Here is an 8,470-nt window from a genome sequence, read left to right as displayed (position 1 = left end):
GACTTTTTGCCATCCTTGCCAACCTCAGGGGTCAACAGTACCATCCTCCCTAGTCACTTTCAGTTTGGTAAAGGAAAGTGGCCAAGAGGCGAGACCAGGAAGATGTCCAGGTATTGAGGACAGTCTGACAAAAAGGAACAAGGTCGCGCAATCTGAGTTCAGGAAAAGGCACTGCAGACGCCCAAGTGAGAAAGGGTCCCAAGGTAGGTACGCAACCGGTGACTTGATCTCTCTTCCAGTCAGTGCTAGCTCCTCTAAGTGGACTAGGGAGCGCTGCGAGCCACCCGCAAGACCAGGAACCCCATTATTAGGAAGCTCTTGAGCTGCTGACAAGAACAAGAAACACCCACCACTCGACCTCTTCTCCCTCGGCTGACAAGGCGACACTTGAGTGATTCTTTATCAACCAAGGTTCCCACAGGCTCTCCTCCCGGTATCAGCACAGAATCCCAGCTGCCCCAGCAATCTGGTGAATAACCTACAGGGATCCCTCAGGCCTTTAACTCTCACCCAGTGGGAAGTCTGAAAACTCCTCCTTTTCAGCCAAAAGGAGGAAAGAGAAGACCCCCACCTCAGAGAGCTATGCCACCCCCTAAGGAACCAAGGTGGTCAGGAACTAATGTGGCTAAGCTACTCTGGTCCGGAGGATGTCCTGTCTAACCTCCTGTGGGATATCCTGACTGAGGAAGAACTATCTCAAGCATGGACCATTACAAATTCAAGGGGGACCCCCAGTTATATCAGAGTCCATGCCATTTGGATGCCCCTTATTTGGGCCTTTTTAGGACTCCATTAACAGTTTGGTGCTGGTTCCAAATTTCAGAAATCTTGTTTGGGTCAAACCTTGTGACAATTCTGTGCCAACAAATCACTCTAACTGCCTTCTCAGTAGCTGGAAACAAATTCAAGTCAGAACATCTAAGGTACGGGGAACCAAATATCTACCATACCGAAGGACAGCCCAGTAGGGTGCCTCCTGCAGAACTGGCAGTTTTTCAGGTATGACCTCCTGACCCCAAAACATTTAAGCTTCCTATATGATACAGCCTGGCCCCAATACCAGCTGGGAGATGGGGAAAGTTGTCCCGTCCATAGATCTCTAAATTACACTATTTTACAATTGGACCTGCTATGCCAGAGACAAAAGAAATGGGGTGAAACTCCCTATGTCCGGTTATTTTTTTATGGCCTTATATCAGAACAAAGGCCTTCAAAAGGCATGTGGGCTCTCCTCCGCTGATATGTCCTTGACCCTCCCCTGAGGACCTCCTTGATCTCTTCCCTAACCCTCCTCCTACTGCTCCCTCCCTGCCCTCTTCCTTCATATGTCCCCATTGGGGCCACAGGCCTGAAGGGCCCCCTCCATGCCAGCCCCCTCCCTCCAGAATCCAGTCCAGAACTACACAATGCAGGACTAATTACCAGCCAGGGGCCAACACCCCACCAGGAAACGTACTCCCTTTTGAGGCAGGTCCTTGCTGGAGAAGGAGGGCTCTCATCCCATCCAGGTACACATCCCATTTACCACTTTGGATCTGTGTAGCTGGAAAAGTCATAGTAAGGGGTTGAAAGAAGATCCAGAGGGGTTCCTGAATCTGATTAGGGGAACGTTTCAGACCCATGACGCCACCTAGGCTGACATTCAGAGCCTCCTCAACGTACTCTTAATGGGGGAAGAAAAGGTCACAGTCTTTTCAAAAGCCTGAGAGGAGCAGACAGAACAGAAATCATGCAGGTCATGCTATTTTCAGACCAGGGAAGCAAGTGGTCCCAGATAATGAACCCAACTAGGACCACTGAGACCATGGAGAAGCGGGTGGAAGACAGAGACTGACCGTTATAAAAATATGATCCTAAAGGGAATCCAGGCAGCAGGAAAGAAACAAATTGGAATAAGGGAAATCAACCAGGAGCCAATGGAAAACCCTTCAGCATTCCTAGAGCGCCTCAGGGAATGTCTCTGAATCTATATGACCACTGACTGAGTCATTGGAAGGGAATGCAATCCTGAGGTCATATTTCATTTCCCAAAGCGTTCCTGACCTTAGGCTTAAACTTCAGAAATTAGAAATAGAACCAGATATTCCTATCTCTCACCTGGTCAAGGTTGCCTATTGGGTGTTTAATAACAGTGATACAGAGGAGAAAAAGAGGATAAAAAGGCACGGAGGCAAGTCCACCCACTGGCCGTTGCCCTCCAATGTCAACGGGGGGGCACGGGAATTTGGACTAACTGCCCACGGAGACTCTTAACTCCAGTGAGTGACCCCCAACCCCCACAGAGGGATAGCAAACCGAGGAAACAAGGACCCAATCAGTGTGCCATATGTAAACAAGAGGGACACTGGAAGGAAGAATGACCTCGCTTCCCCGGAAGGGGGGAGGAAATGGCAGATCCCAGCCACCACGCTCAAAGGCAGATGGTCCAAGCCAATGAAGAATAATGGGGTCAGGGGCTCCTAAGCTGGCACTTCAACTGAGCCCCCCGAGGAGTCCCAGCTGACAGTGGACATAGGGGAAAAGCCTGTCGAATTCTTAATCAACACTGGTGCCACTTACTCAGTTCTGAACACCAGATCAGGCAAACTCAGTCATAAGAGTTGTAAAATTATGGGGGTATCAGGGAAGGCCCAAGAAAAGGCATTCACAGAGCCATTAGAATGTAAATTGGATGAATACACACTCACCTATCCCTTCCTATATGTTCTTGAATGTGCTATACCCCTGCTAAAAAGAGATATCTTACATAAATTGGGGGATACTATCCACCTAATGGGAGACAAACTAGAGATTGGCATCCCCTAGAAAGGGGGTACAAGATGATAATGTTAACAGGTGAGGACAAACCTCCCCACACAGAGCAAGTCGACCTCCATGGAGTAAATCCCAAGGTATGAGCCTAGGGATGGGTAGGACAAGCTGGAGGAGCCAGTCCCATGATAGTTCATCAAAAACCAGGATACACACGGCCCAACAGAAAACAGTACCCTCTCCATCAGGAGGCCTTCTGGGCATTGCCCCTGTTATACAGGGCCTAACTGACCAGGACCTAATTAGACCATGCTAATAAGCCTGTCATACCACCCATTCTCCCTGTAAAGAAACCCAATGGGGAATATCAGGTGGTGCAGGACCTCAGGGCAGTCAATGAAGCCCCCAAGGATATACATCCAGTCCTCCCGAACCCCTACACCCTGCTGGCCACTGTATTTTCCCCAAGTCCTGGTATTCTGTATTCGATTTAAAAGATGACTTCTTCTGTATTCCATTAGCCCCAGACTCACAAGAAAGTTTTGCTTTTCAGTGGCAGGACCCAAACACGTAAAAAAACAATACTGCTGGACAGTCCTGCCCCAAAGGTTCAAAAATTCCCCCACCATCTTTGGAGAAACTTTAGCTAAAGACCTGAAAGATCGACATCTGGAGGAGGGAACCTTCCTCCACTATGTAGACAACATTCTGATCGCCAGGCTTATTAAGGAAGGCTCTGAACCATCCTGAAACACCTAGCCAATAAAGGATACGAGGTGTCCAAGAAAAAGGCTCAAACAGCACAAACTATGGTGACCCACTCAGGCTTCATTCTCACAGAAGGTCAGAGAAGCCTACCCCAGGAAAGGAAAGAAGCCATTTGCAGCCTCACCTCCTCCTAAAACTAGAAGACAACTTAAGGGTTTCCCGGGGATGGCCAGGTTTTGCCACATCTGGATCCCTAACTATGGTCCATTAGCTAGGCCTCTATATAAAAAGTTCAAAGGAAAGGATGATGATCGTTTTGAATGGAATTCAGAATGCGAAGGGGCCTTTCAAGAATTGAAAAAGCAATTACTTCAGGCCCCTGACCTAGCCTCCCCCCCCACCAGATTTAGTTAAACCCTTTGACCTTTACATTCATGAGAGAAGGAGGATCTCCTCGGGGTATTAGGTCAAAACCTGGGACCCTTACTCGGGTGGTTGCTTATTTCTCTAAACAATTAGGTCAAGCCACAAAGGGATGGCCTCCTTGCCTTCGGGCTGAGGAAGCTACTGCAGCCCTGATAAAGGAGGCTGAAAAGTTAATGTTTGGTCAGCCACTCACTATATGGACTCCACAGCAGATTCACGTTTTAGTAAGTTCTAAGGGAACAGAATGGCTATCCCCTGGAAGGTCGATTCAAGTTCAGACTATGCTTTTAGACAATCCAGTGGCTATCGTAATAACCTGTCACGCACTAAATCCTGCCACCCTGATACCCACAGAAATGGGGTCCCTGGAGCATGACTGTACAGAAACCACAGACGCCATCTATTCCAGTTGCCCCAAGCTAGGAAGTGAGCCTCTTCCAAATGCCAAAAAGGAATGGTTCGCAAACAGGAGCAGTTTTATGAAAGGGGGAGAAGTCTGGCAGGATACACTGTAACCTCCTGGACCCGAGTCACAGAAGCAAGAGGGCTACCCTCCAGGGACTTCTGTCCAAAAGCCTTGGAGCTCAGGACTGGGAGGATCTTCAATGTTTACACAGATTCCCAGTACGCATATGCCATCCTCCATGCACATAGGGCTATTTGGAAGGAAAGAGGTATGCTTACTGCGGAGAAAAAACATCTGGAACGTGGCTTAAGCATACTGAAGCTCTCAGAAGTAGTACAGCTTCCCAGAGGTCTCTCTGGGTGGGCTGGAGCGTGGCCGCGGCTGCTCACTCCAGACGGCCACACCATGGCGGAGGAGGAGCTTGAGGTGCTGAGGAAGCACAGGCGGGCCGAGCTGCAGGCGAAGCACAGGGACCCTGGCCGTGTAGCACAACGGAAGCAAAGCAAAGGGAAGCAGAAATGAGAAACAGTGCCTTAGCCCAAGTTCTGGATCAGTCAGCCCGGGCCCGATTAAGTAACTTAGCACTTGTAAAGCCTGAGAAAACTAAAGCAGTAGAGAATTGCCTTATACAGATGGCACGGTATGGACAACTAAGTGGGAAGGTATCAGAACAAGGTTTAATAGAAATCCTCGAAAAGGTAAGCCAACAAACAGAAAAGAAAACAACAGTTAAATTCAACAGAAGAAAAGTAATGGACTCTGATGAAGATGACGATTATTGAATTTAAGACGTCTAGACACTGGGACTTAATGGAGCAATTCTAGGATAGATAACACTTGGCAGAAGTTAAGATCTTGATGGGATGTTTACTTTGTTTATCGTCTATATGCCTTCTAAAAATAAACTTGTTATGCAAAATTAAAAAAAAAAAGTAGTACAGCTTCCAAAAAAGGTGGTAGTAACTCATCGTAGGGGTCGCCAAAAGGGGGATGCAGAGGGAAACAACAAGGCAGATGCGATTGCCAAAAGGGTGGCCAGAGAACTAGTAACTTGGCAACTACCCCTCATACCTCGAAGGCCAGATCCATCCAATTATTCCCCAATCTGCATAAAGGAAGAATCAGACAAAGTGCAAAAACAGGTCTTCATCAGAGATCTAGGAGGCCATGGGTGGCTAGTTAATGAACACGAGCCATACTTCTTTCCCCAACTGCAGCTTGTCAAGCCATCAGGGAGGCTCATCAAGAAACTCACTATGGGAGGGAAGCCCTATATAATTGGTTAGTTGAGGTCACGGTAACTCCTGGCATGAAAAGTATAATCAGTCAGATAGTTGAGACATGCTGCTCTTGCTAATATGTCGGCCATGTACCTTGACTTAACTGGTGTCCTTGTCACCCATGCCATGCGGCCCAGGCCCTGGGCGCAGAAACTGCTTTTATATAGAAGCTAGTTGTGTTCTATCAACAGGATGCCACAAAGGCCCACAACAAAACCAGACCAAACTGGCTAGATCCAAGGTAGCAGGCAAAGTAAACTAAAGGTCACCGCTTTTCTTCCCCTCATTTATCTGTTTCCATACCAACTCCTGAGAGCTGAACAACACCTGCCCAGATTCATTTCTGTGTTTGTTTCAAAAGTACCTAGTGTTTGGCAGAGATGTTTGCAGCAGTGCTTTGAGAGGTATATGTTTTGAGAGATACAGTGGTCAACCGCCCCAAACCGGCTCTGAATTGACCGCAGGAACGCACCTGCGCAGATGAAACCTGGAAATGTCTGCAAGTTACCTTTACTTCATTACCACACTAAGATCTCCACCCATACGAGCATTTGTACTCTGCTAGACACAGTCTGTGCATGTGCAAGAGGGCCTTGCGTGTGCAAGAGGGCCTGAGGGACTGCGCATACCCGGGCTGTTCCTGGAAATCTCTGTCCTTTTCCCCAGTTTCTGATGACGCACTTACCTCTCACCCCTTAAAAGTCCCCCACTTTCCTCCTTTCAGGAAGAAGGTGCCTTTAGAGCATGAGCTACCCTTCTCCATTCCCTGGCCATTGAATAAAAGCCGGTCTTGCTTGCGCTAAACTCAATTTCATTATTGGCAGCACGAACCTGAGGGGGAAAGAACACCCTGACCAAGCCGGGGGGACTTCGGTTCAGCTAGGACCCCAAGAGGGGAGCCTCACGTCTAATTCGGTGACATCCTCTGTCTCCAAAAGGTTAAACTGTCTCACTCAGGGATACGAACAGTTAGGGCCAAAGGCTGGTGACATACATAGCTAAAGGGAGCTGGGGAGTTCTGCTCCTCTACCCCGGGTTATGACGACGCCCGAAATCAGGAGGCAGTAGTTACAGAAAATGAACCTGCGCCCTTCAGCGCCCCTCGAGAATGAAGAGCCGGACAAACGCCAGAGGAGGGATTTGCCACCGGTAAAGCCCATTAACAATTCCCAGGAAATAAAAATAAAGCTGGGTAATAGTGTCTTACCTTTTTTTTTTCACCTGCCCATAGGCTGCTATACGCAGAGGCCCTGTACTCCGCCCTTTGGACCAGAGTTCCTCGAGCCACACAGCTGCCCCCGACACCTCAGCTCCACTGCCCCGTGCACAGGGGCGGCGCACAGCACTGCGATTCAAGATGGAGGCGGCGAGCCCGCGGGCGGAGACGCTATGCGTGACACCGTGACCTGGAGCGTGAGCAACACGCCTGCGCCAGACCCGCGAGAACTCGGCCCCCCTCCCCGCTAGGAGAACCCTAGCAGCCCTGCCCACGGCCCATGGGGAGAGTGCGAGCTCGCACCTCTCCATTTTTTGATCAAAGAATAAAACTTTCCTTTGCTTCTGAACCGAACTCAGTATATCATTCTATTTGGCTCCAACGACACTGGGCTGGAGGACCCTGCTGGGGCCGAATTGAAAGGGTTGTTAACATTTTTGTTGATCAGTTTCTTGTTTACTTGTCGTCAGGTTCCCCCACTAGAATGTGAGCTCCAGTTACCACGTCTCTCCTGCTCAATTCAGTGCCCCAAACCGCACCTGCCCGATACGGGCACTCAGTAAATAATATAGTGAGAATAAAGTGAGAATAAAGATAATACTAAAAGAATGAGAGAATGCATGAGCAGACTTTGATTACAGACATCCCACGACAGACTAGTCTCCAAGGGTGACCTACAGCATGTAACTCGAACTACATTCCACAGAAAGAAGCAGGCCCTGGGAATTCCCTGCCGGTCCAGTGGTTAGGACCCCACACTTTCACTACCGAGGGCCAGTCGGGGAACTAAGATCCCGCAAGTCGAGCAGTGGCCAAAAAAAAAAAAAAAAAAGCATGCCCTGAAGTTCTTAATCCCTGATCTAGAGTTATCACATATTTGAGCACACACTCAACCTACTAAAATGAATGATACAGAATACGTGATGATATGCTTTTATGCAAAGTTAAATATAGGATAATATACACAACCATTTTCTTCCTTTCGAAACATCACAATTCATCATTCTAATCAGGGCAGGTATGCACCAAGCCCTGCTGGCAATGTGTTTCCAATTTCTTTATCCACCTCTCCTTTGCTGTACCACCATGCACTTGCTAACTACACAGTCCTCAGTATCATATTTAGGAGTTTAATTCTGGTAAGAAGTGGATGTTCCCTTTTTCTTTGGCAATTATGGCCAAGTTGCTGGTGCTCTGAGTAACTATTAGCATTGTAATTAGTCACGTAGATGTCTATTTTATTCAACGTATTCATTATCATTTGAAATTATTTATTTTGTCTCTCCAATAACATGTCAGCTGCATGACAACAGAAATCTTGTCATAATTGTTCTCCTTATATCCCTCTCCCCACCCCATCCCCAGTGCATAAAACACTACTAAACTCAACACTGGCACTTAATAAATTTTTGGATGAAAGTACAAATGATTGAATAAATGAATGAACCAATGAACTGTGTCTCACTGTTAGCTATGGATTTCATGTGTATGATGTCTTTCTATTCTTGTCTGTTTCATCAGCTTTAGCTGTACTGAGTTACCCATGTAAACACAGGCAGAATATAGAAACCTAGCTTCAGTCAATAGTCATTATTTCTAGAATAAATCCAAACTGAATGATGTTAATTTTGTGTCCCATGTTCCTCATACGCAAACTCAGTGAAGCAGATGCTGTCATTGCTC

At 47.6% G+C, this 8,470-nt stretch overlaps 1 pseudogene; it reads left to right on the top strand.

The window, feature by feature from the left end:
• The first annotated feature begins 4,696 nt into the window (after positions 1-4,696).
• On the top strand, positions 4,697-5,182 carry LOC132416025 (programmed cell death protein 5 pseudogene; annotated as a pseudogene).
• The last annotated feature ends 3,288 nt before the right edge of the window (positions 5,183-8,470 follow it).

This window comes from Delphinus delphis, chromosome 20 (assembly GCF_949987515.2).
Source record: "Delphinus delphis chromosome 20, mDelDel1.2, whole genome shotgun sequence".
NCBI classification, from domain to species: Eukaryota; Metazoa; Chordata; class Mammalia; order Artiodactyla; family Delphinidae; genus Delphinus; species Delphinus delphis.
This window is presented reverse-complemented; position numbering and strand designations above follow the sequence as displayed.